The following is a 26,758-nucleotide window of genomic DNA, read 5'->3' as shown; positions in this document are numbered from 1 at the left end:
GAGGAGAGATTTCAGGGCAACATTTTATTCTCTATACCACAGTTATCCAGTCCTGGTGCACTCTCCCCTTTGAAAGTGAGATTATAAACCTTTATAAAGCTGTTCCTCACTTAGCATGTAAGGTGCAACACAGGAATTGAAAATCAAAACAGGAATTTCTCACTTGCTGAGAATATGCATAAGGATTTTTTTTTAATTCCATAATTTAATTACTAAATATGACATTTTTAATACACTTTTTGTGCTGGGACGTTGGTCCCATATATCTTCTATTAGTCAAAGGACTGGAAAATTCACTGTAGTTTAGAATGTATGTAGAAACTTGGACTGTAATTCACAACAAGAACTGAAAGTGTGTGTTTGACTTGGATCTTCTAAGACACAATTCTGAGTTCTTAAGTGCTCTTTTATGTTTGTGTCAATGCTGAATATTTTTTCCCCAGATATATATCACTAAACACATGAGTTGTCATCATCCTGGATGAGGAACAGCAGCTTCTTTTTAATCAAAATAAGTGCTTTGCAGGTTAAATAGCTTCAAACCAATGTTTTGAATAAACAATTAAATTAATTAAAGACCAAGGAAACTCCATTTGCTGTTACTTTCAAATAAAAAGTGCTGAAATCTGGATCCACATCAAGTTCATTCATTCCAGAATGACTTGTACACAACTCATGAAATCAAAAATGTCTAATAGAATGTTTTCTCTTAAAAAGACAAACGAAGACTAAAGCGATTATTTCTTATATGTTCTTTCTTTATTGTAGTAAGTTATTAAAATAATAGACCTTTATAATATCACTCACCTGGTTTGTGGGTGCTTTATTTACTATATTATATGTTATACAACTTCTCTGAACACATGCTTAAAAATAGCTCAATGTGTAAGCAAGGCAGAATATATTTTCAGCAAACACTCTATATTTTGATATTTTAAAAATTAATTTCCCCTTTTATTTTATTTCACCTGTTTGACTGTGTTTTCAATACCAGTAACATTTACTGAGCCCTTGGGATGTTAATAAAGTGGAAAAAAAAAAAAAAAGATAAAGCTGGACTTGTCGTAGCAATAATGTGTATACTGGAGGAGACAGATTATAGTCCCTAGGCCATTTAAAATACCATGAAACATTTTTTTTTGCATTGAAAAAACTTGCTAGAATAAAATGGAGTGTTTTATTATTTAAACTGTTGATTAAGATATGGAGAGATTTTATAATATTCCTCTACCATTCATCTTCAGTCAAATAACTTTGTATCAGGCATTTTACTCTTACCATGCTTTTTCCTTCTCTTTCCTTCTGATCATCTTTTGTTTAGAGAGAAATTTTGAATCTCCTTACAGAAAGACATAAGTATCATTTAATTTATCCACATGCCCATACTAGGAGAACAGAAGACAGCAACATTCCTTTTTTTTTTTTCCTGAAAGTGATTTCACTATAAGAAGGTAACTGGTGACAGTAATAGTAATTTATTGTAATATTCAGCTTGAGCAAGCCTGAGTATCAGTAAAGGGTGTGCAGTACTACTAATAAAAAAATGGAATGTGTGAGTACAACCTGAGTAAGAAGAAAGATCTATGAGCCACTTCCATGAGAGGCAGAGACTCCCAATGAGGTCCTGCACATAACACAGACATTTCCCTGTGCAAGGCCAAACTGGACTATAACTTCTGAATGATGGTTTTCTTCATGTTCAGAGTGAAAGGGGTGCCAGTGGCTGAGATGCCTTTGTCTTCCCCAGATGTAACTGATCACTTTCTAAAACAGTGAGAAGAGGGATCTGGGATGCAGCTTGCCATGAGACACTGACTTCAAGCTCTTGTGAGCTTCCTGCTCTGCAACAAGTATCTTGCCTTTGTGTATTTCTGACCAAGTCCACTGGAAAAGTCTTCCTGGAATTGACTACCATTACCAAAAAGCAGTTGTAATTTAGGTATCGGTTTTCATAGTGAAATGATTTGTTTGGGGAAAACCATTTTTGTGTTAGCACAAGCTGAATACTTATCAGACCTCGGGATGACAAATGAAGTTGTGACAAAACATTATGTTATCCTTCCAGCAAATGAATCTAGCATTGATTTGGTCATGGATTAATATGCAGCCTGATTAATTTTTTAAATTACTGGTTAATATCAAATTGGGGGATGGAGGGGAAGTGTAACAGTTTCACCTATACATTTGGTCTAGAAGGAGAGAGTGAATTTAATTTTGAAAGATTAAATAACTTGCGATTCTTGGGATTTTACCTTTTTGTCACTCTCACTGTTTCATGATCCCTGTTGGTGGGGAGGACGAGTAGGGGAGGCAGGAGACAGCAGGAAAGTAGCTAGGGATGAAGCGTGGCAGTGTCACTGGAGAAGGTAGAGAGCTCAGCATGCAGTGAGATTTGGAGCTCTCTGCCATAGGTAGGGAGAATGTTGCATGCTGGTGGACTTGCATATTTGCCAGAATGTCTTAGGAGGAGGCCAGGGAAAGGAATCCCTGGTATGGAAAAAAACAAGAATTGTTTGGCCCTATTTCAATCCTCCATCCCACATACTAGTAAAGACCAAATGCATGGATTCTGCTGATTTGGGGAAACTGTTGAGAGGCTCTGAAAGGAATTTATCCCTTTTTCTAGAAAAAAAAAAAAAGGTGTGATATGGGATCAAACAGGAATTTGGGGTTAACATTAGCTATCTGACAGAATAAGGCATTCTCTTTACTACCCTGAAAAACACTGACAGTCTGAAAATGATGCATCATAATTAGGCTGCTCTACAACTACCATTTTAAGATTTGCAGTACAACAAGGTCAATTTCTTGATATTTTTACTTTTGTCACAGTGTTTTTTCACTTAGGGGAACTAAGCCAGTTCTCCTTCCCTGTGTATGTTAAAACTTATAGCCCAACCAGAGCTCCTCATATGCAAAAGGGAGTCTTCTAACAATTAGCATATGAACTACTTTGTCCTTCCCCTTGCTTCCTTGCTTCTTTTTACTTATGCACAGAAGCAGCAGTGTTGGTGTAATACTCGTGCTTGAGACCTACAGGAAATGGGTGGGATCCCAAAACTGTAGAAATGTTTTGTCTCTGTGAAGAAGTGGAGGGCTTAGTATCAAGGCCGAGTTAGGCACCTTTCAAAAGCAGCAAATCAATCAACCTAATTTTCCTAAGACATCATGATAGCTTTCTAAATATCTGGGGTCAAAAACAGTATATGAACATAGATGCCATTATAGTGGTTAACTTAAAAATATTTGCCTGATACTTTTCAGTCACCTTTAGCAGCTTATTAATGTTAATGTAAATTAAATAACTACTATAAAAATACTATACAGTCTTGTAGAAATAGTATCTTCTGATGTTCAGTTGACTTAACAGATAGAAAAGCAAACACGCTGACCTTAAATATACTTTATACATGACTGAAAAGCAGGGAAGAAACCAAACATAACTTCTGAATCTAGTTTCTCCCTTTAGTATTTAGAGCAGATGTACTTTATAAAAAAAAAAAAAAAAAGCCCTGGAAGTTTTATTAAGGCCATGAAGTGGGGTTGTAAAAAGGTGCTGAAACAGCTTCATGGGTCGTGGTTCATTAACTCTAATTGTCACGTCTGGATTCCATCTGATGGGTGATCAGGTCCTTCCTTTCTCACATCCTTTTTCTCACTGTCTTCAGGTGACCAGCTTCCAAAGCTACCTCTTTCAGAGGTATGTCCAACAGTGGACCTGGGTAATAGTTCTTTTTTTAAATCACTTCAGTCATATTTGCACACGTCTTTTTCTTGTTGGATTTGATCCTTTTCTTGTATCCTTCCTGTGTGGAGCATTCCTCTGGAGAGAACAGGATCATCATTAATGAAAAGCATTTTAGAGTTAGAGAGATAGTTATATTGTTACCTAAAAGTTTTCCTACTTGACAAGACTTGCACACATACATTAAAAATAGAAAATGTAGAAGCCTTATCAAGCACCAAGTTCCTTCAGATTTCAGGCTTGATATGAGGGAGTGAAGAAGCAATGTTTTAAATACCACCCACATAAGACAACCACATAATTTATAGTATGTGGCCATCTGTGTGCTTCCCAAGTTCCTGTTTCTTTATTAGAATTAACTATGTGCCAGAAGCAGAACATTAACTCTACAGGCAGTGGAAAAGACATGGGACAAGTAAAGAATGTTCCTCCCTTTATTTCATGAGGTTTGTGACTGTAAGTTATGTCATGATTGCTTGGTGTCTTAAAAAATGAATTAATGCTTTCTGACCAATGTCAAATAACACCTTTATTTTTAGCAGTAAACATATTTATATGGGCATAGAATTACCTGTTTTCCCTAACAGAATTAAAATATTCCAAAAAATGTCAGAACCTGGAATTTATTTGTCTAGTTCCAAAGCATAAATAAAACCTCATGTCATAACAAAAGAAGGAATAAACTGTCATTACTATGAAAGATGTCATTTTGTTAGATTTTCAGCTATAACTTAAAGTATTATAACTGTTATAACAGTTATTTAACAGTTATTTAACAGTTATTATAAATTCTCCTATTACTGGTTTTAAATCTATTGAATCTATTTATACCTGTAGACCCTAAAATTTTGAAGAAAATTCTTATAACTCTATTTTGCCACTAATAGCAGACATACCGTCCTAGAAGTAGTGCCAACATTAAGTATGTGTAAGTGTATTTATTTTTTTCAGATGCTTAAAATGGTATCTATAGCATTAAATGGCTCAGTTATTTCCAGGTTAAAGCTGTCATGCTTTTTCCTATTGATAAAAAGGTCTGTAATCCATTTTTGTTAATGAATTTGATTTGTTTTTATTTAAAATACCACCAGTGTGGGATATTCCTGCCAGAGTTTTCTGATAACGATTTCTCAAAATTATATAAGCATTTATGTTTCTTTTAAAACATTTCCCTTATTGTATATGAGAAGAAATGGCACAGATAATCCGAGTGTCCTACTTCTCACTTCTGTGTACTTGTTAAAAAGATCACTTCACCAATTGATAAATACACTTGGCATTCAGATTAAAACTAAGGCATCTGTTAACATAGGCTATCTATATGACCTGTTAATGTAAGCACAGTATTATTCTGATTGTTCAGGTTTATTATGTGAGCAGTGTTTTAATTATTTTTGTTACAGTCCTGGAAAATATAATATGCAAAATGAAAATTAAAACAGCCAATGTTTCAAAATGTTTTTGGTATTAATATTTTATCTGATCTTGTTATTTTTTGGAAAATCTTTCCATTCTCTCAAAAAATCTGGTTCACTCTATCATATAAGCTTCCTATTTCATTTTGGGCTGTGTTATGTCAGCATTAATTTCATTACTTCTACAGCCTCTTCTTTTCCTTTTGTTTATTGTATGTCAGGACCTAACTGGTCCATATTTAGCCAAGGCATGCTAAAATCAGTAATCTATAATTCTGCAATTTTGTCCATAGTATCCCTCTGGCTGAGAGCATGAAACTGAGATAAAACCTCGTGGATCTTTCAACAATATCTCTGGTCCTTAGCCTCATCGCCATTTTTTTTATTTTTATCATCTGCAAATAGACATTTTCCTGCTTTTTATCTGTAGGTGAGGAGCTCACTGGCCTTATTTTCACACTGCTCTATCTTCACTTCAACTTGCTGTGTGCCTTCATAATTTTCTTTAATAACAGAAGGAAGTGAGAGGTGTTTAAATAAACTTATAAAACATTTTTATGCAAAGCTCTCACTTCTTCAATCTCCAACGTTAATTTACTTCTGCTTCCACTTTTATTTTCCTCTGAGAAACTCAGCTAATTTCCTTCTTGTTACAGTTTCATATGTAGCCTAGTCCATGTTTTCAGATGTTTGACCTTTATTAGCTATATAAAACAGAAAAACCCCGAGATTCATCATTAGGGAGTTACTCCATTTCCAGTTCTTTTCTTCTGGGCCACCATTTTTAAACTGGCTTAGAGTCTTTGCATGAGCTGTCCATGCTAACGCTCTGATGTCTGATCTATAAAATCTGCCATCAAAGAAAACGAGGCCAACATATATTTGACCTGTTGCATAAATTTTCAGCTAGGAAAAATATTACATTTCCTGAGAAGAATGCTGGTGCCTTTAGATGTTGTGAAGTCTAGTTTGATTTTTATTTTTTATTTTTATTCCCTCTCCATCTACTCCTCCATACTTTCTCCATAACTGACTGGTCCTGAAGTCCTTAGGAGTATGTGCTCTTACCTTTGAAATATGTACTTTTGTTTTTGCAACCTTCTGAAATACAGTTATCCAATATTTAAAATATTTGTCTAACCTGTCTTCTCTTCTCCTATATTTGAACAGTTACTGGTCTCAGGTCTGTGCTCTTAGCAACATACATTTTTCAAATTGCTCTTTCTTTGGGTGCATGACTCTTATTTGGCTATTTTAGGCTATGGCTAAAATATCAAACATTGCCAATTCCTGTTAGCAAGACAAGTTACAGATAAGGCATTGTACTTTTTTGTATGAGTGTTCTTAACCTGCCCCCAGTGCAAGGGAAGTGCTGTTAGTTTGTATCTCAGTGAAAGAAGTTTTCAAAACCCCTGTGTTTAAGATACTCAAGTGTGAGTTCATACATAGAGGATCAATGCTACGAAAAACCTATCCCGTTACACAGCAGTTTGAGCACAGATGTATGGCATTTTTCACAAAAATCTACCCCACCTTTCCTTCCCACTCCACCAGCCACAAAATATTTATGGGATTCAAGGCTATGTAGTGAAGAATATAGGAAACTAAAATAAATCTGATTTTATTTTGAGGTTTGTCTCCAAGATTCCATGCAGGTCATGCAAAAGCCTGCTTAAGGTCACTTATCAATGGTTCTACAGCTGTCTACGCCCCACAGATACTGTTAAGTACCAGCATGGTGAGAGTTGCCTGCACTCTGTGGAGGCAGAGGTTGAACAAGAACCCATGGGAACAGAAAAGGTCATCAGAGCCAAGCAGAAGCATCAACTAATTTGGACATTCACATTTCAAGTGTTTCTAGCTACAAAAACATGTTGAAATGAGTCTCAGTGTGTGCTCATGCAGGTGATTTTGCAGTAGGGCACAAAGCCAGAAGAAATCCCTGAGATTAGAGAGTTATTTTCTTCCCATATTCTTTCAGGTATGAATGCTCCTACTCATAGAGAACCAGGAAGCCTCTATCCTACTTGCCAAATATAGCCTTCAAAAAACCCCTTTCTAACCACCACTCACACAGATGGGGTGCAAGGTATCACATTACTAAAATTCAGAGGAAAAAGTAGAAGTGGTAGACAGAGAACAGAGTGTGACAGAGTAATCTTATTTATTGCCTACTTGCAACCCAAAATGTTGGGTTTTTAATCTGGGAAGGACTCCTTAACCCCTGTTGCACTTACTCTGCTATATATTTAACATCAAAATATACCTCCCAAAGAGATGAAAACTCTTGTTTACATCTGAGTTTAAGAAGAAAGTCATCCAATCCACGAGTATTACCCAATAATTCAAAAGCAATTCTGTGACTCCAATATGGATTGAGTTTTGTCCTAAAATAATATATAACAGTTCTTTAGGGATTCCTGGGAAAGTCTTAATGTTCCGTTCTAACTCCCACATCATTAGTTTGAAAACATAAGGCTGTTTTTTCTTTCCTTTCTATCCTCCCTTGTAGTGCTTTTCAAAGGTGGCTTATTTTCCCTGAGTTTTTCCACAAAAGAAGTTGGTAAACTTTAAAGTCTATGTGTGGGGAGGCAAGGAGCAACATGAAAGCACCCTGGTAATGTTTTTGTGTGTGTAGGGGGGAAAGACTTGCTGTAGGCCTATTAGGTTTCTCCAGATTTTTTCTCAGAAAAAAAAAAAAAAAAGACAAGAAAACTGTCTTGCCACTAATGACCTTACCCCTTGGATTTTGTGCTTAATTTTGATGCAACTTTCTTTGAACACAGACATTTCACTCTGATCAGCAGAAGGCATTCCATGCTCCCGTTACTGTGCCAGTTCGGAGTTGAAATCCTGAATTCAACCTGCACTTGACAGAGCAGTGACAGGTGATGCTTTTGAATGGTGTTTATGCTGAGTGAACTGGAGGCAGGAAGGAACAGCACTTGCTGCTATGAGGCTTTCCTCCTGCCAGCCGCATGGAGCAATCACCCAAGCACCTGATCTGGTTCTCTACACTGCTTCCCTAGGAACTTTCTCCCTGGGAGCGTGCCTCCTTCAATGCTTTCTGCCTTACCTCTGAGCTCTTTGGCATAACTCCTTTAGTGGAACAGGAGCACAGCCACTACTTATGTTATAATCACTTAGTGGGTAAGACCATTTCTGTAGGAAGTGGATAACTTCTTTTCAGTGCCTTCCCCACAGGAGCCTAAAGACACCAAGGAAAGTGCTAACTGCCACATCATGATCTAAGCGGAAAGAAAAATCTATCCTCTTAAAAATGTGCAGAAAATCATTAAAATTGAATAGGCTTCTGCTGTGGTTTGTGCACTTGCCCAGAGGACAGTGCACAAGGATGAAGGTCTATGTTGTTCCTGTTTTAAAGCCTATTGGAATTGTTCTCCACTCAACAATATTTGAATGAAGAAAGCTGACAGTCCAGTGTAGATCTGGCTTGCTGTTGGGGATGGAAAACAGGCTACAGAGCCACCTCTAGCTCCAGAAAGCCTGCCCTGGAGTAGTGCAGTGGATCACTTCAGCTGGAGCAGCAGGGCACGTTTTCGCAGCATGGTGACTGGAGGAGCCGAGGAACTGAAATCTTCCGCTCTCCAAACAAGCACCCCCCAGCTTTTATTTAAAAGGAGAAGTAGCAAAAACAAACACCACTACTTGCTGTTGTGTTTTAAAAAGAGGGGTGAATCTTCTGAAAAGAAAGGTCAGGTTGTTTACCTCCCTCTGGCAACTCAGTGCGGCTGTGCAGTCACGGAGCCCTGCGTTAAGAAGGCAGGTCGTGCCTCCAGGGCAGCCCTGGTGGGTCCAGCACATGGTGGGACTTGGGACCCAACACTGTGCACAGCACCGCATTTGGCCAGATGTAGACAGACTGCTAAGCATACATGGCATGGTACATGTTGCATCTGCCCAAAACGTACGCCTCTCTTAGTATCCTCTCTGACAGTGACCATTAGCAAATATTTAGAGGAGTTAAAGAAACAGGCACAAAGTGAGCCTTCCCCAAGACATCCTCTCTCATGAGGTTTAGGAAGTCCTCAGATGTTTAGGAACTTCTTTGTTTGGCATGCCCAGGCCTGCCCACAGCAACCGACATGTTCATCTCCGGGGTCAGGAGCCTAAAAGTTAGGGTAATGAAACCCTTCCTCAGCTTTGATCCCAGAACTTTTCTAGCTTTTTTTTTTTTTTTCTTTTTCTTTTTTGTCGTCTTCATCCATCTCTTCCCCTTCTGACCTCTATACCTTTAAAGACTTGGATGCTCCTAGTGACTCCAATTGCAGATAAGTTAAATTCAACCAGAGGAACCTGTACAATTATTTCAGATGAAATGCATTCTTTTACTTAATTATTCAGCAATAAGCTTTACATTTTCAGATCTAAGGCCACATCTGTATTGCTCTATTGCTGTGTTGCCGTATTTCACCATTTACTGTAGTTCAATCACGCATAGGCTTTTCTGTTACTAAATAGCTGCAGCATGGGTGGTCCTATACAGTTTTCCTTTGAACAGTGTAAAATGCCCTGTTTCCCTTATGCAGTGACAGTCTGTTTTTAGCAGTTCATCTGCAAGTTCTGCTCCAAGCTATACTACTCCCCCAAGCCACCATAAGTCTTGAGATAAATATATGCATGTGTACATATTTCTAGTATAGAGAAGAATATTATAATCAGAAATCATCCACATTAGCAAGATTAATTCCCTACCATTTTGACATGCTTTATTTTAAATCATTAAATTAGGAGCGTAATTATAATATAGTCTCCCACCTTTCATTATCTTCAAACAGTTGAATGCCTGGGGTACTTAAATTTTGAGAATGTCCTCTTAAAGTTAATCTTCAATTAGATGTAATAATCAGTTTTAAATAAACATTTTCTAATTTTGCTTTAGAATTAAAAGTTGTCCTGAGAACAAATCACATATACTCTTATTACTGATTCTTGTGAAAGGAGCACTCTTTGACAATTAATTATTCCATCCCATGGACAAAGCAAAAAAAAAAAAAAAAAAAGCTCCCTAAAGCTAACTATTCTGCTGGTTTAGACTTTGAAAATACTGACCTCTAGATCAGAATACATTAAGCGTATGAATTGTGGCTGCTGCTGCTGGAAAGAAATAGATACTAAACTTTCAAATTAATGTAGGTCACCAAGTGTTGTTCCCAAGATGGAGAAGAGGGTTTCTTTGTGGCTGAGGAAAGGTTAAACATTAATTCCCCAGGTTTCCTTCTGCAGATCTAACAGTGTTGTTAAGCACTTTGATTTTCCCTAGTTAGAACAAATATATAGCCAAGTCTTTTTATTCCTGAAATTGTATTTTGTAGGTTTTGTAGGTAACATACAGGTAAGGATTGATGAAACTGTGGTGTTTCCATGGAAATGCATGGAAAACTTTATCACATTATACAGAGTTTTCCTGTTTAAGAATTAGGAATTCCTAGTAATTGTTTAAGACAATTCATATTATAAGATGAAATATTTCTTTTTCCTTGTTATTTTGTTCTCCAGTTTAATCAGATTTTACTTACTAGTACAAAACAATGCTCTCAATGTTGCTCTTTTTTTTTTTTTTTTTTTTTCTTTGCAGTGCTTAGGATCTGGCCCTTATCCTCTTGGTTCTCTAAAGTAGTAGCTGATGCACAACATTTATTGTTCCCTTTGGTGGACTTTGGCAGTTTTAGCTGATGTCATTTTTCTAGAAATAATCTGTTCTTTGTAAATGTGTGATCATCGAGCTTGCTTGAGCCTTTATTTTTATAAGAAAGAGAAATAGAAGGGGGTTTGTCTGCAGGCTTGTGTGCTTGTAGTATTCCTTGTGGTTAATGACTTTACAAGGCTTAACAGCAGTTCTTAATCAAGAGAAATTCTTGTTAGAGAAATCATGGAAATATTAAAATTTCCTAATATTTAGCATTTTGGAAATATTAAAAGTATCCTAAACATTTCAGAGAACAATAAGTTCTAAAGTGTAATTACTATTTGCCCTTTTCACTGTCCACGACATCAGTACTCAAATCATTGTAGAGATTTACAGAGGAACTGTCAAAGTGATCAGATCAGAAATACCGAACATTATGGTCACTATTCTTAAGTATCAAGGATAAAAAATGTATTAAAAATATGCAGTTTCATTTTCATGTTCTTCTTTGTTTTGTTATTTTTTGTTAATAGTTCTTATGGATACAGATCCCATCCTGAGTCTCGCGCTCCATGTGAGCAAACTGAGATTCAGTCAGTCGTATGTGAAGGAGCTATGCATACTGCCGCAATACTCTAGTATCCTCTGGCTGTATAAAAGGTTCCCAAGATCTAGATCTGATGATCTCCACCCAATTTCAAGCTCTGCCCTGTAGGACAGCTTTGCCTGACACACTGTTCAGTGTATGTTGAGGGGATACAGTGTTCCCGTCTCCAGCTTTCTGGAGAAGTATAGGCCAATGGCTCAGGGTATCTCCCAGAAAATACTCTTAATGAAGAGCTGTAAGAAGTGTTTTACTGACCCGTAGGTATTCTTTCAAGACCATCCTTTCCCAGCTTTAAAGTTGCATTTCTCAAATGCTTAGAGCCATCCCTCTGGCACAGAAATGTTCTGAAATTATGCTGTTAGCTGACACTTCTGAGACAGAGCAGTCAGTGATAACCGGATCTACAGCAAGGGCTTTATTCCCTAGTATTTCCCATCCCAGAAGAGAAAATTAAATGGTAACTCACTTCCCTGAGCAAGGACATCAAATGTACTTTAAATTTTAGTGTTTATGTGTTTTATTCATATGTTTATACATCTTATGATGACATCTGATGACAGATAAATTTTATTCAAGATACCTAAGCGGTCTCCAAAGCACAGGTCAGATTCAAAGTTCCCCAGCCTAAGGTATTTTTCTTGGTTGATCAGGAAGCCAGGCTGCCTCTTGCTTCTTCTCTCCTTCACACCTGGGAGCTTGCATGCCTACACAGTGGTGGCCTCCTGGCAGCAGGCATCAGAGCCTGTCCAGCAGTCTAGCCTCACAAGCTCTCCTGGAAAGGACATCCTGCCATTCAAATCCTCTCAGGTTTGTGAATGTCCTTAAACTCACCCAGACTTCCTAATTCGTTGGTGACTACGGCAGAAAAAGGGCTGCTACTTTTCCATCTGCTTGCTTACAAAGGCTTGGTGCTTCATTACCCAAGGAGACTGATGAGTGACGTGCCACGTCCAGAGAGATGCTGAAGTTCAGAGCTGTGCTTGCAACTCACCTTTCTTACTAACTTCCTAGCCAGCATCTCTCCTGTATGGATAGCTAGACATTGGATTCAGGGTATTCTGAGTCCTCAGGCTGGAACAAGTCATTGAAAAACTGAAATATGTTTTTAACACAGCCAGTGTGTCTCCTGTACTTTTGCAGAAGGATGGCATTTACCATGAGCTTTATGAAATACCTTCTTAATTACATGGATCCCAAAACACACTCCTAAATACAGACAGAAACCTTCCCCAGATTTCTGTATTAGTGGCAGAGTTATGGACTTTGTGCCAGTGGGGAGGGTGAAGGCATTGGGGTGCCTGTATGAAATAAGGCATCTTGAAGAATTTCAGTCATTTTAATTTAAGCAAGTTTTTAAAATAATAGTTTAGTATAGGCTATCCTTCATTCTTTGGTTTTATATGTATAATTGCTTTTCTTTCTGGTAATAAATAACCCATATTTATGGATAAGGAGAAACAGATGTTAGGGGGCAAGGAGTATTTCTTGCCAGTAGCTTCCTTACTGTCTTGCCATTTGGATTATGTTGTGTAAATGGAGCAAAATGGTAACTTTATTCCACTGAAATTCAATTTGTGCATATGAAGTCAAGTTTCCCTGAGGCAAAAATCAACTAAGGCAGTAGAACTCCCATGCACACACCTGTATTTGGAACAGCTTGTCACATAAGGAGGTATGAATGGCGAGACAGGCATTTTAATCATCAGACTTGAGATTTCAATGTTAACAGACACTGCTGAGAGCAAGGCTTCCAGGAAACCATGCGTTGCTTCTGGTCTTTGCAAGATAATTCTTCTCTAAATAGCACAGCTAGTGGCTTAGGATGACTAGAGAACTCCCTCCAGTGGGAGATTTATTGCATGAACTCTGTTTGAAACTGTGCTCTTCTAATGACTGTCTCTTTGGTGGCAAACACATCATAAGTTATTAATGTGTCTTGCTCCCTTTTACTTTTCTACAATAAATCTGTAATCTTTTATATTTCTTAAAGCAAAACCCTGTAAAGCACATTGTGCTTTGCTTTGAGAAGCTGTGGTTTGGTCCATGAAAGGGATACGGGTCAGTTAAAGGAATTAAAGTCCAGGCTTACCTGCTACACACAAGAAGGAACCAGAAGCAGCCAGGCTGCTTCCTCATAGTTATTGCTTATAGAGGAGAGCACTGGGGCATGAAACTGGTGTTCCATATAAGTTGTGACCGTGGGTTTAGCTTCCCCTAAAAGGGCAGCTGGAAATACGTGCTGCAAGCTCCTTTGGAATGACAGATCTGCTACAGATCTCCAAGCAGCTTACATTCTTGTCAGCCTTTGCTCTAGTCTATGTCCTGTACCTCTCGTTGCACCAGATGTTAGCCTGTAGACCTCTACTTACAAAGAACAGTAAGTAATGTCAGCAAAAAAAAGGTTCTGTAATCATGTAATGAATATTTTTTTGATCTTACATATAGGATTTCTGTAGGTTTGGTTTTGAAGCTCTTCCAGAAGTGCTATTATGCATAGTATAAAGATAACGATACATGCCTTATTTTAAATGTAATTTTCTTAATTGTTTCATACTCCTTAGGGTTATGATTTGGAGATAGAAATCTTTTGACAACAAAACAGGCAGAGAACAGGTTTTGACTATAGAAATTTCCTGATGGCACTTCTAGTGAGGCACTTGGGCATTTTTCAGCAGTGTCTGTCTTCACTGTGAAGACATAATTCCTGCACTTTTTCATTGTCCTTCAAGTATCTCAGTTGTCATGTTACTGGGAATTTGTCTTACTAGGGTCTCACTTAATGCTGTCAGATGTCATTTTTCTTTCTGAACAGGGAAACCTTGTTTATTCAAAGCAATCATAGAATCACAGAATGGCTTAGGTTGGAAAGGACCTTAAAGATCATCCAGTTCCAACCCCCCGGCCATGGGCAGGGAAACCTCCCACCAGACCAGGCTGCCCAAGGCCCCACCCAGCCTGGCCTTGAACACGTCCAGGGATGGGGCATCCACAGCTTCTCTGGGCAGCCCGTGACAGTGCCTCACCACCTTCTGAGTGAAACTTTTGTAGGAATATGTTATGTTTACAATCGCATGGATTACTGCATGAGGATAATCTTACAGAACTCCCAATTCTGGCAAGGATGTAATGTCATCTATTTACCTACTATACAATACCATGATCGAATACTGTAAAACAAGGCCAGATTGTTTTTTAGGAAAATTTCCCTTATAAATTGTTTGGGAACCTTGAGAAATACATTATACTATTTCTACTTCTCGTTTTCCTTAATCTACCTGGATAGCTGGAAGGTACATGCTATGGTCTATACTGTGGGAAAAACAAACATCATGCAAACTTCCTGGCCACAAGAGAAAATAAAACAAACACATCTTCTCACAAAAGTACAACTTTCCCCTCCTAAGTTACTGAACCGAAATAACTGAAGTTTAGATGAAAATCCTGCTGTAGCTCTTCTTTTCTGTTCAGATAACATGCCATATGGAAGTCAATGGAAACTGCCACCTTTTGGCTGTTTATAGAAGATACTGGCCCAGTGTCCTACTGCTGTGTAACAGTAAGCAAGCTTCAGGTCCCTTGCTGACCAGCTCCTGACCCAAGTATCTATGTGTTTTTCAGTTAGCTTTGACTCAAGGCAATGTTTCTGATATGACACTCATCAGTGTTAGCACAAGGAGTGTAATAGAGTTTTCATTCTCCTCTTGCCACTGTCTCTTAGAAAGCTGGCTATGTTTTAGAGTCTCTCTCTGCCAATCATTTCTCTAAATGCAGAGTTTAAAAAACATTGTAGGATAAAGACAAACGGGGCTGCAAGATGCTGTTAGTGCAGGAAGACATTGCACGAATTCAAGGGTTACTGTGTTGGCAGAATAATTACAATTTGCTCTCACTGCAGTTCTGACCAAGGTCCCTGGACACAAGCTGCCCTGAGTACAGCCCTAAGCTGGAATGACAGACCTGGCAATGCTGAACATACTGCGCTCTGCAGGACTTTTGGCACCCATGAGCTCTTACATCAGGATTCTGCTCTAATATAGTGCTCAGCAGAAGGTTTAGCTTTCTCTTTGCCAACTGAAAGCACGGCCATGGGGGTAAAAACTGGACAAGAGGAAAGTTCTTGTGCAGTTTTGACACTGAGAAAATATTGCCAGAGCTACTCGTACGTGATCCCTGTAGTAAATTACTGTGGAAGCTCAGGGCAAGGAAGGAGACCTAACCTTGTCCTTGTATAGTCCACTTGCAGGCATAAATGTTTAAAATCAATATGATTCACTTAACTTTCCTTTCCAATCTTGAATGACATATCTCAGTTATAAACAGGTGAAACAGCATCTAGTTTTCATCTGCAAGCCTGTGCAAAATTGCCCTGCAGATGTTTGCTTGTTGCCACAGGGAGAGTACACCTTGTCTGCATCCTTCCCTGGTCCCTGCTGGAGTGCGAGGAGCCGCTGTTCTTGCCGTGGTTGTGCAACGGACCTCTCTGAGGAAAACCTGTTTGTGTCCATGCTGTCTGAATGAGGTCAGTTCTCATGGCAACCACACTTTGCCCACAGAAATGTGCATTGTTTTCTATCGCTTTCCTCTTCTATGTAGAAATTATGTAAAATCCAAGGCAGCAGAAGAGTAAGAAAGAAAACTACTTGGGATGCAGGCTGCAGAAGCAGTGACACTTATTTGCCTTCACGAGGATTGCTGGTGTTTCACAAATGATCAAGCAGCCTGAAGTTTTGTGAGACAACACACATTAAGAACACTCCACTGATGTTGCTCAGCAAAATGTCCATATGAGACGTATTTTAAACAGAAACCAAATTAATGCAGGTTGAGTTACCATCAGATACGGCAGAAGCCAGCAGCCATATTGCTGGGAGCCTTATTTCAGTCACCCCTTCCTTTCCTCCCCCCTGCCTTCCGTGTGAAGTTGGGTAGGACTGGGGTGATCCCATGGGAAGAGGAGAGGCTGTGCTTTGTTGGTGGGGCTTGCCAGTGCTCCCTGTGCCCAGCTCTGCTCCAGTGCCCAGCAAGGCTCCTGCCAGCAGGGGATTAGGGGCATGGCGATGACTGTGGTAGCACCGCACTTGTAACAAGAGAATTCCCTGCTGATGCTGTAAGGTTATGTTAAATCTCCTTTGTAGATCTAGCAGGGGATTAGGTTGTTCTCCCCCCACCCCCCATCCCCAGAATTCAAAACCTTTTAAATGGGAGACAGACACCCTCTGTGCTTTGGCATTTTTTTGCTCTTACAAAAGGGAGCAAGGACTTGGCCTCAGACTAATAAAAACAAACATTTACCTTGATTACAAGAACATCCCCAACCTGACTGTTTTATAGTGCCTCCAAACACGAAGCAGAACTGTTACTAGGCAAAAAAAAAAAAAAAAAAAAAGCTCCCCTGCAAAGAACAAGCACTTATTCATTGGGAGGTTACTTTCAGCGCTGCTCTGAGCCGTCTGGCGCAGCTCAGACTGCATGAGGAGATGGGGTTGCAACAGCTCTTGGTCTCATATCTTAGCACAATTTCTGTGCTTGTGACTTCTACTGATAATGTAACTGATTGCTCTCTGCCCTCTGTATGGTACTTGTGAAGCTGAAGTGTACTACAAGTCTACCAGCAAGATCGATCGCAAAACCTATAATAAGAATATTAGTTAGTAAAAGCTGTAAACTACTGTATTTATTTTAGATTATTTCATTTACCTTCTTTGTTGTCATGGGGATCACTGTAGATAGATGCCAGGGTAAACAAGGAGAAAATGACAAAAGCCAGCAGGATGAAAGCTACTTCAAGGTTTGTGAAAGGCAGCTCCATGAACTGTTACTGCTCCACCTAGGAAAAAGTGCAAACGTTGGCTCTGCTGGCTGTGGAGAGGGATTGCTCTCCCAGAGGAGTCAGGTCTTTAGTCAGAAGGATGCCAGATCCTGGTCTAACTGGTTAAGTAACTTCAGCAGGTAAGGGAACAATGCTGTCGCTCATGCAGGAATGCAAATTCAAGCTGTTTTACTTACCAGGTAGGACGTAGAGTTTGCTCTAGGAGGCGTTTACAGCTTGCTTTCACTATTACGAGAGCAGCTATTGAAGTAATGCTGTACTCAGCTGGATACCTATATCTATCTATATCCTATATATATTTTATATATCTCTATGCAATGTATGAATCTTTCAGCATAGCAAAAAATCCTTATTAAAACAAAAAGTATCTGTAGGATAGCATAGATTTTCTTAGCAGTAAAACTTGTGGTATGCACATACACTACTTTCTGTGTAGAGGAAGGTTTAAAGTGTATGAGAGCAAGCCCCAGCATTACCAAAGCAATGAGCGAATTACCAATCAAGCCCCTGTCAGCAGTTAGTGAGGAAGTTCTGAAGTCAAGGGAAATGTAAAGTGTTCAGTTGCTCACAGGATTTAGGTCTAAAAATCAGTATCCCAGAAGTCTGAAAACCAAGGAGCACTTTTGTACAGAGAAGTTGTGAAGAATCAGAAGCAAATCAAGATGTTGAAACAGCCTGTAGTAAATAAAGGGAAGCAGGCACTTACTGATTGCCAGGAATTTGTGTGTACAGTCCATTGGGGTTTCTTCATAATCATCACAGTTTCATAAAATGATTCAGGCACAAGTCAATCACTTACAGCTGGAAGGATCTAATGCATCGTGGTTCCCTGAGGCTTTGCAGTTGCTGCCTTCCTCATGGCAGGTACAGTATACACCAGGCTAGAGACTCCCAGGGACAAGTGATGAAAGTGCAAGGAGCAGGCACAGAGCTCAACAAGTTTTTTTTCTTGTACCTGCCTACAGGATGCAAGCAGTATGCATGCAAGCTGAAGCACAGAAGTTATAACAATGCCATTTAGGCAGACAAGACTGGAGTGTGTACATTGTAAAGCATGTTGCATTTTAAACCCTAGTAAAATATTAACATAATTGTAAACAAGATTAGCTAGTATAGGAGACCCAGCTCAGTGAATGGATCAGAAAGAATTTTAACATTCAGATCCACACTGTTACAAACAATAATTATTAGAATGAGAAGGCTGTGTCAGTAAAAAACATACCTGTACAGATGCAGCTTATACAAAAAATAGTCCTTTTGAAGAATCTTTCTGATCACTTTGGGAGTTATTCTGTATATTCTTGATTTCTAAAGGACAGGTGTGTTTGCTGCAAAATTTTGGTCTGAAAAACACAAATATAGCATTTATACAAACAAAAGCATCAGTCTCCTCTAATTATATTAGCTACACGTTAAGTAAATGGGATTTCTAAACAATCAATTTTTAATATTCTTACTATTCTATTATTTTAAAATATAGGTATGTGTGATGTATTAGGTACTTACCACATTTTATTCAATAAATGTAAGAATGGTCTGTTCCAATCAGATGTGAACTTACACCTGTGTGGCTTTTGAAAAATATGTTATTGACTGACTATATGCATGTTTTTTTTCTATACAACAGGTAACATTTATGTATCTGCCTGAATTTAGATATGGATTCAAAGCTTACAACTTTTCCTGTATAGGGAGTCAAATTCTTCCATTATCCCATATGTCAGTAAGGTTAATGTATCTTTCATGCACTTCTTAGCTGGAAGAAATAAATTAGTATGCAATTAAAGAAGGATCCTAATTTCTGGAAGTTCTCTACAGTTGATATTTTTTGATACATAACAGTCTACAAGTTCTTTCAGGAAAGTTAGAAGCAAAACTGATATATTTTGTATAGTTGTGTATATATGTATAGTATATTCATTTATTTAAATGATATTTTGACTTATACATCATTGATTAGTTAAATATAATCATAAAATCTTAGACATTAGGCACAAAGAGAAAAAGTCAATCTGAACAAAGTAAAAGAAAAATGCAGAGATTTTACTGATAGTTGGTAATGCTTTTGAAAGTTGTGAAGTCTCATCATTTTTTTTCCCCATCATTGGCAGTATGTGTTTACATGGTTGTCATACCTTTAGGACAGAATACAAGCAGAGCCATCTACTGGTGCTGAGGTACAACAAACACTAAATATAGTGAGCTGATAAATGAGAAAGAAGTCATAAACACTAAGAAATGTTTAAAAAGTGTGTGGCTTCATATTTCTTAATTCTGGATCAGGACAACAATTTTATTAGCAAATATATGCAGCTGTCAGAATAAATGTGTAATTTGATTTAATATTAAAATTCAGAAAACATTATGATAAATTATTAAACTGCAATGTTAATCTATTTGTACATTGTCCGTTGTCCACTGAGAAAATACCTTTTCTGTCTTCTTGGAGACTAGTTCAATGGAGACATGGTCAATGAAAGACTAGAATATTCTGCTTATATCTCCTATGTTTGTCACGAACATAGAAAGTGTGCAATATTTGCTAAAAATAGAAGGCCTATGCCTAACTGAAGTCTTATTAAGACTTTATGGAAGCTTTACAGGTAGACACAAATTCTGGTCAGATACCTCCAATCAGGCCAAAGAACACAGAGGGTTAACCCCTTGCATGTTTCTCTGTTGTGACTGAAAAACTGGTACCTTCGCTTTTGAGTACTTAAAACAAAAGCAAAACTACCAGACAAACTGGAATCAAGTGCTAAAAGTTGTGAGTGAATAAATTCCGTATGTTTAAGTTTATTTTGATCCAAGTAATATTACAGAAAGCAACACATTTTGTTTGACTCTTTACGATTTCCTATATAAAAAGAAGGGCTTAATAACCCTTTAGTTTTGTGACAAATACAATGCAAAGCTATTTTCTGTAAATCTCCAAGTGCTTAAGCCTTCTTTAAAGCTCAAGTTTCTTTTGGTCTTTAAAGTCGTACTACAGAGACAAGGAACATAATCCTCATGTTTACCTAACCATGTTTATTACTTTGTTTGACCGTGGGAAACAGAAATACCATTAAATGTCTCAGGAGGGAATAAGAGTTAAAAAGAAAAAAAAGTGAGGAAAGAATGAACTCAAAAGCAATCACTGTGTTTGGCATCATCATATGACAGGAATCTTCAGAGCAAAGCTGGAGGTGCTGGTGTGCAGAAGAGTGTGGTCTTCTTGTTCGGTAATATTGGGAAGGTGTTCCTAAGTGACCTGTCTTTCCCATGTGATCTAATATGCTGTCCCTATTTATTTGGAGAACCGTAAGATCACTCTTCACCCTCATAAGATGCATCTTTTGCTTCTGTTATAGGGACTATTTCATATTAAGGTTACACGAAACCTTCAGTCTTCAGTGCTAGGATTTTTGAGAAATTTTCCTCACAGGCTGACATGCATACCATATATTTTCAATAGAGGGAGACTTGTTTTAGGACAATGCCTTTTGAATATGACTAACCTAACAAAACATGGGTTATTCACTCAGTTCATAATATCATTTTGAAAGCAGACTGTAGTGAGCTGGATAGAAATGAGGAAAAGAAATTGTGTAGGTGTGGGGAAAGATGTTGGTAGTGACCAAATAAAGACAAAGGTTGATACCCTTGTAGAGAACTTGGACCAGCCTTCACTGTAACTATGTATTTACAGGGACACTACTAAAATACTATAAAATTACCACACTTTAGATACAGCTGTTGACATTTTACTGGAGACCAGTGAAACTCTGAATCTTTGTAATGAATTCTGATGGCTTTGGAAATATGATTAGCTTGGAAAAGATCGGGAAGATCGATATGATTTTTGAAAAGATTAAAAAAAAAAAAAGTTTTACCTATAAAGACACTCTAAAAACAGATGAAGACTAAATTATGTGCCTCATGATTTACCAGTTCACCAGGCAGGGAAAATGAGTCAGTGCCAGAGCTGGTATTCAATGGTTGTGTAATGTTTATTAGCCTAGCTTTTTCAATAAAATGTGTACATAAAGCAGTTTAATGACTGGATTCTACAGAATTTTATTTTCTAAATGAAATTCTGATCCTACAGGAATCTTTATAAAGCGGATCCATTAAACAAGTGTGGCTTGGACTTCACTAAGTTGTAGCAGGTTCCTCCACAAAAATGGTTGTTGACTTGTGTGGGATGACTATGAAAATAAGGAACTAACTAATAAGGAGTAAATGTATATATCACAGTGTCCTGGTTTCTGGTTTCTTGTCCTTAGACAAGATGAAAGAAAAATGTGAGACTGAAAATAAAACAAAAATCCATCATTTCTCCAGACATAGCCATGTTTAACTTCAAAGCTCAGACAAAGACAGAACTGAGATTAGAACAAGAACTAAGTGGGAGTGGAAGGAATGAAATCCGTAATTGTAAGTTTTACTTTTTCCTCTTTTTTTTAAAAAAAAAATCTACATGCATTTTTTCTAGTCTAGGTTATTTATTGGCAGTAAAAACAGTTGATGTGTTTCTAGCTTTTCTATAGGAATGAGAAAATGAAGTCGTAGGAAAAAAAAAAGAGTATGGGACAGGTAGAAATACAAAGCAAACATGTATTCTACATACCAGCATGCCTGTTCCTCTTGCTGGGAGGTATGCTGGCAATGAAGCGAGCACTGTCATGAAGGATATTTCCACATTTAGTGTAAGTTCTTATTGCTTTTGCTGAGGCACCTCCTTACATGTTAACGCTGCTGTCATAGCTGTTGTTGAACACTTCTGAAACTGAACTGTGGACTTGACCCTGTAGATAACATACTCAACTCAATAAAGCCTCGGAAAATTAGAAACTGCAATATCCAAACTGAAAAAAATAAAAAAATCTGCTTTAATTAAATTCCGGCTTTGTAAGTGGCGGAAAAGATTTGATCTCATAGAAAAAAGTTTGACTAAACCAAATAAAATGCAAGGGTCAAAAAATGACTTATGGAAGTATAACATCTACAGTTTCAATCCAGTTATTGTTCCTATTACTGATAACATGAGGTAACTACATCGGCCAAGTTAAGTAAATACAAGCTTCGTAAGACATTAACCTTAGGTTTTTGTGGTAATGCAGAGGAACATATATCATTGTTTTCAATTATATTCCTAGTTTTCAGCTTTTTACAGCTAGCACATAAAAAAATTAAGCCACGGCGCTATTTCTTGAGAATGTCTTACAAGTGAATTTTGCCTTCTTTGTTTTAAAGACTATATTAATGGCAATAACATTAATTAATATACTGTATTTTGCTTGCTATACACAGTTTTTATGATTAAAAATCATTAGCAAGAGTCAGGCTATATATTAAAAACGAGTTCACACACTGGAGGGAATGGATCGAGGAAGATTGTTCTAAAACGGTTTCTAAAGTACCGTTAAATTAATTCAATAATTTGATAGTTGTTTCTGGTTTTATACCCTTTGCTGCTTTTAACTGTTATAAAATTCTGCTTTTTGGCAGGTCTTTTGATTGTCTGAGTATTGAAAAGCTGACTCCTTTACATCATCTGCTGTAAATTAGCCTTGTTTGTTAACTTCAGAATGCTGAGGATCTGAGCTATCAGTTCCTTCTGTGAATTGTAACCTGCTGAATCATGTGCTGTGATGGGTTGGGCATCCTAATAAAGGAGTTCATTTATTTAAATCAGCCTGGCAGTTTATGCAGCATAGGTATGTCTGTGAGCTTGATCTCATAGGCTCGAGAGTGAACTGAAACAGAAAAACTGAGATAGATAGAGAAGGAAAGGTAAGAGAGGGGCTGTGGAAGGAATAGACAGAGAAATACAAGGAAAACAATTAGAAAATGTTATTAGAGGAATAAGTAAGTGACCACATATACAGTGTGTATGCATCAGTGAGGATGAAGACAGCCTTTGGACTTGTCTATCTGTAGGTTCCCTGTTACCACGGTATATCCTCAGTTCATAGTAGGTACTTTCTAGACTCTTGTTTGTTGATTCTATTCATTTTACTTCTTTAATTTGTATTCTGTGCTTATCGAAATATGACTTAAAAGCAGGCATATTAGAAATGAAAAATAAAATAAGGTATAATTTTATTATGATACACTGAAAAATAATGAGTTCAATATAAGGTAAGACACTCCCTTTCCAGGGTTAATTAACAATTATATCAAAAATAGGATATTATAAAGATTAACTCAGACTTTCTCTGTAGGCTTTGCTGCTCTGCAGTTAATGTTTGAGGAGTGCTCAGCTTAGACCATACATCCGTCTTTGTTATCTCAGTACAGACATGAGCCACCAATGCTAGTGAGTCAGCAAAGCACATAACATAGTTTTTGCTAAGCCAAACAAAAGGTACTGCTCTAGCATTGTTATAAGAGTGTTGAAGGAACTCCGAGGCTGACTTTACTTATGTTTACACTTAAAACTGTCTAGTTTAAGGGACACTTTCTGTTCACAGAAATTGTCAGTGACACATAATTTTTCTACTCAATTTTATTTATTTATTTTTTCTGTGGGTGTTTTCTGGATGTTGTATTCAACATCTGTAACATTAACTGTATCTATCTATCTTTAATTTTTCTGTCCACGTATTGCTCCATGTTTTTACCTGCCTAAGCTATTAATGTGGATTAAAAGTCAAAAAATCCAGCAGTACTTATTTCTGTGAGATACTGATGACTTTATAATTCAACAGTGGAGTGAAATTCTGTTTCTAACAATGATCTACAGAAGCAATTCTAAATATGGATTTTTTTATATCAATTTGAGATCCTTATAGGTTACTATGCAGAAGAGTCAAATGTCAAAACTTGATTATTTTTGTTTTGCCTCATACGAGATTCAGCTCTACACGTGCTAAGCATGTGGTCATAATTTCTATCAGAATGCTTAAAGGCATTTTTTTTGTGCAAGAATATAATGATAAATAATTGCTATATGTTCTGTTACAAAGGAATGACATGTCCAGTGTGGAATGTGAATGAGTAGAAAATATTTTTGAATGGGAGCAAGGCTTCCTTTTAACCAGTATAGACAGGTGCGACTCCAAAATTTTCAAGTTTTAAGCCATCTGAAAGAAAAGCCTTGTCAAAATGGAACTTCCTATATTCCAGTGACAGTCACATCAAAATCTGGATGAACTTGTGAACAGAAGAACCATAAAAGACCCACTGTGCTATTTCATTGAGATAAAAGGCTGACGCTGAGGAATGTTCATTGACCAAGACTAGCCTCCAGTGCTCCAAATGCTGGGGCCACTGTGCCTTCCCGTGTTATTCGGGAGCCGAAGCTGCCGATTCATCCCAAAAGCAATGACAAGCAAACCAGAAGCTGGGCTGCCTGTGCTGTAAGCACCACATTAAAAAAGACAGCTCTTCCTGCCGTAAGCCATTCCATCAGGACCATATCATGAGGTGTATGGTTTATTTCTTGGTGCTGGGCAGTTCGAAATGAGCCCTGGTGAGTACCATGGAGTCTCCTTCTCTGGAGATATTCAAGGCCCCTCTGGACACCTACCTGTGCAACTTGCTCTAGGGAACCTGCTTTGGCAGGGGGGTTGGACATGATGATCTTTCGAGGTCCCTTCCAACCCCTACAATTCTGTGATTCTGTGACTTGACGTGGAGCCCAGCAGAGGTCTCTGGCGGCTGGCAGCAACTCCGTGAAGAAGGCTGAAAGGGCCGTGCTGGGCAGCAGCGGGCTCCTGCAGCTGGTGGGCTACTGCCAAACTGCGATGGTTGGAGACTCATCTGCAAAAGCACATGCTAGCACCAGATAACAGAAACATGCTGAGAAAATATACTGAAGACCTGCAAGTAAATCCTATCGATGTAATCCTGCACTCTGTGCACAGCAAGAGCAGAATTAGCAAGCAACCAACACAGTTATTCCTAAGAGTATGCTGTCCTCCGATGCCAGGCTCTTCCCTTTAGTGGGAAGGAAGCCCTGCTCTTGGCAGTCCCCAGAGCACAAACTGGTACCGGCACATGCGAGTGGCAGAGGAGGGATCAGCTCTGTGCACCTCAGGGCCAAAGCCCAGGAAAACACAGCACATCCCCATGAAGGGTGCACCTGAGCACCCTGTGCTGAACCAGGTCAGGGGAACTTGGGGTGTTCGTCTGGGTTCAGGGCAGGCGGAATCAGCCTGCCAGGCTCTTGGCAGCAAATACCTGATGCTGGGAGAAGACAAGGGCTTCTTTGTCCTCTGTTACAAATAAAAATACATTGTAGTATCATCTTTTGTTGTTGTTGTTTGTTTGGTTGTTTTTTTTATTATTATTATTTTTATTTTTGTTTCTAAACATAGCTATAGCTATACCTGTGGCCATATCAGAAAACACATAGGTTCTATCTGTGTGATATTAAAGGACATAAAGGAGGAACTACATCATTTTCCATTCCAAGTCAGTGCTAATTGTCCTTTGACTATAAAGGATTAAATATAAAGCTATAACTTGATTTTTTTGTGTGGTGTACTGCAATAGACTTTGTGGGTGCTTTTAAATCATATTAATAAGAGATGCTGTTCATTGTGTTATCAGGAGCACGACACTTTCCATTGGGTTTCAGCAATAACTCTTTATAATACTGGAAGCTAAACAAGCACTTTTTTTTTTTTTTTTTTTTAAAGAGAAATTAGCAAATACAAAAGTGCTGATGTGATAAATTGGTAGGGGGAAAAAAAAGTATTTTTTTTTTTTCCCAGCCTAACTCATCTGGCTATGTAATTATGGTCTGTATTTTCAAAAGTTATCTTTGCTTTTCCAAATCAGCTGACTGCTCACCTATTAGCACGAGTGGGAAGGCTGTTTATTTTCACATGGCCAGACTATCTCTTTGTTTGGCACATCTTCTTGGAACAGAGGTTTCCTGTTTAAAAGCCACAGCTAGAATGAAATTAGGGCTTGGGAACAGCAAGTTGTACTTGGGTTCCGTTTTTCACTTTTCTTTTTGCACAGATGTCAAGAACTTGATTTTTCTCACAAAGGCTTTGAAACAGAACATTTCACTGGAAAGCAAACTCTAAAAGTATTTAAACAAATAGAATGCAAATTTACAGATGCATTTTCATAGTCACATGCGTATTTATGTGCACAAATTATGTGTTGCTAGGATATAAAAAATGGTATTGGAATTAGTAAGTAGATTTATGTTGGCTTTCATGCTTACTGTATCACTAAAATGATCAGTCAAAAAAAGATCTGGTGGAAAAAAGCCAACAAGGTTAATTTGATTTTGAACTAGTGGTAAATGAGTTTTGCCAGTCCTGCCCCCCCCCCCCTTTTTTTTTTAAGGTTTGTTTTGACTGATCTGCTTATCTCAGTGGTATGGAGAAGACATAAAGTAGCTGGAATTGTGGAATTGGCCAGTGGTGAATCATCTTGTGTTGGCAAAAGCCAATGGAGATAACCTATCTGCTTCCTGCAGCCACCGCTTGCAACCCCAGCAACATCCCTCTGACAGACCCACAGGCAGGCGGTGCCTTTATGGAGGTAATACCACTGAGGTATG

The 26,758-nt window shown here is 38.1% G+C and overlaps 1 long non-coding RNA gene across 1 annotated transcript; it reads right to left on the bottom strand.

Annotated features, from left to right (window-relative positions):
* Positions 1-2,611: 2,611 nt before the first annotated feature.
* On the bottom strand, positions 2,612-22,435 carry LOC106032316 (uncharacterized). Its single transcript, XR_010831166.1, has 4 exons — positions 21,860-22,435; positions 18,470-18,590; positions 17,115-17,244; positions 2,612-3,823 (listed from the first exon to the last, which is right to left on the bottom strand). It is a non-coding gene; the product is annotated as an uncharacterized lncRNA (long non-coding RNA).
* Positions 22,436-26,758: the final 4,323 nt, after the last annotated feature.

This window comes from Anser cygnoides, chromosome 4, assembly GCF_040182565.1.
Source record: "Anser cygnoides isolate HZ-2024a breed goose chromosome 4, Taihu_goose_T2T_genome, whole genome shotgun sequence".
Lineage (NCBI taxonomy): Eukaryota > Metazoa > Chordata > Aves > Anseriformes > Anatidae > Anser > Anser cygnoides.
Note: the sequence above shows the minus strand (reverse complement) of the source record. Positions and strands in the feature narration are given on the sequence as shown.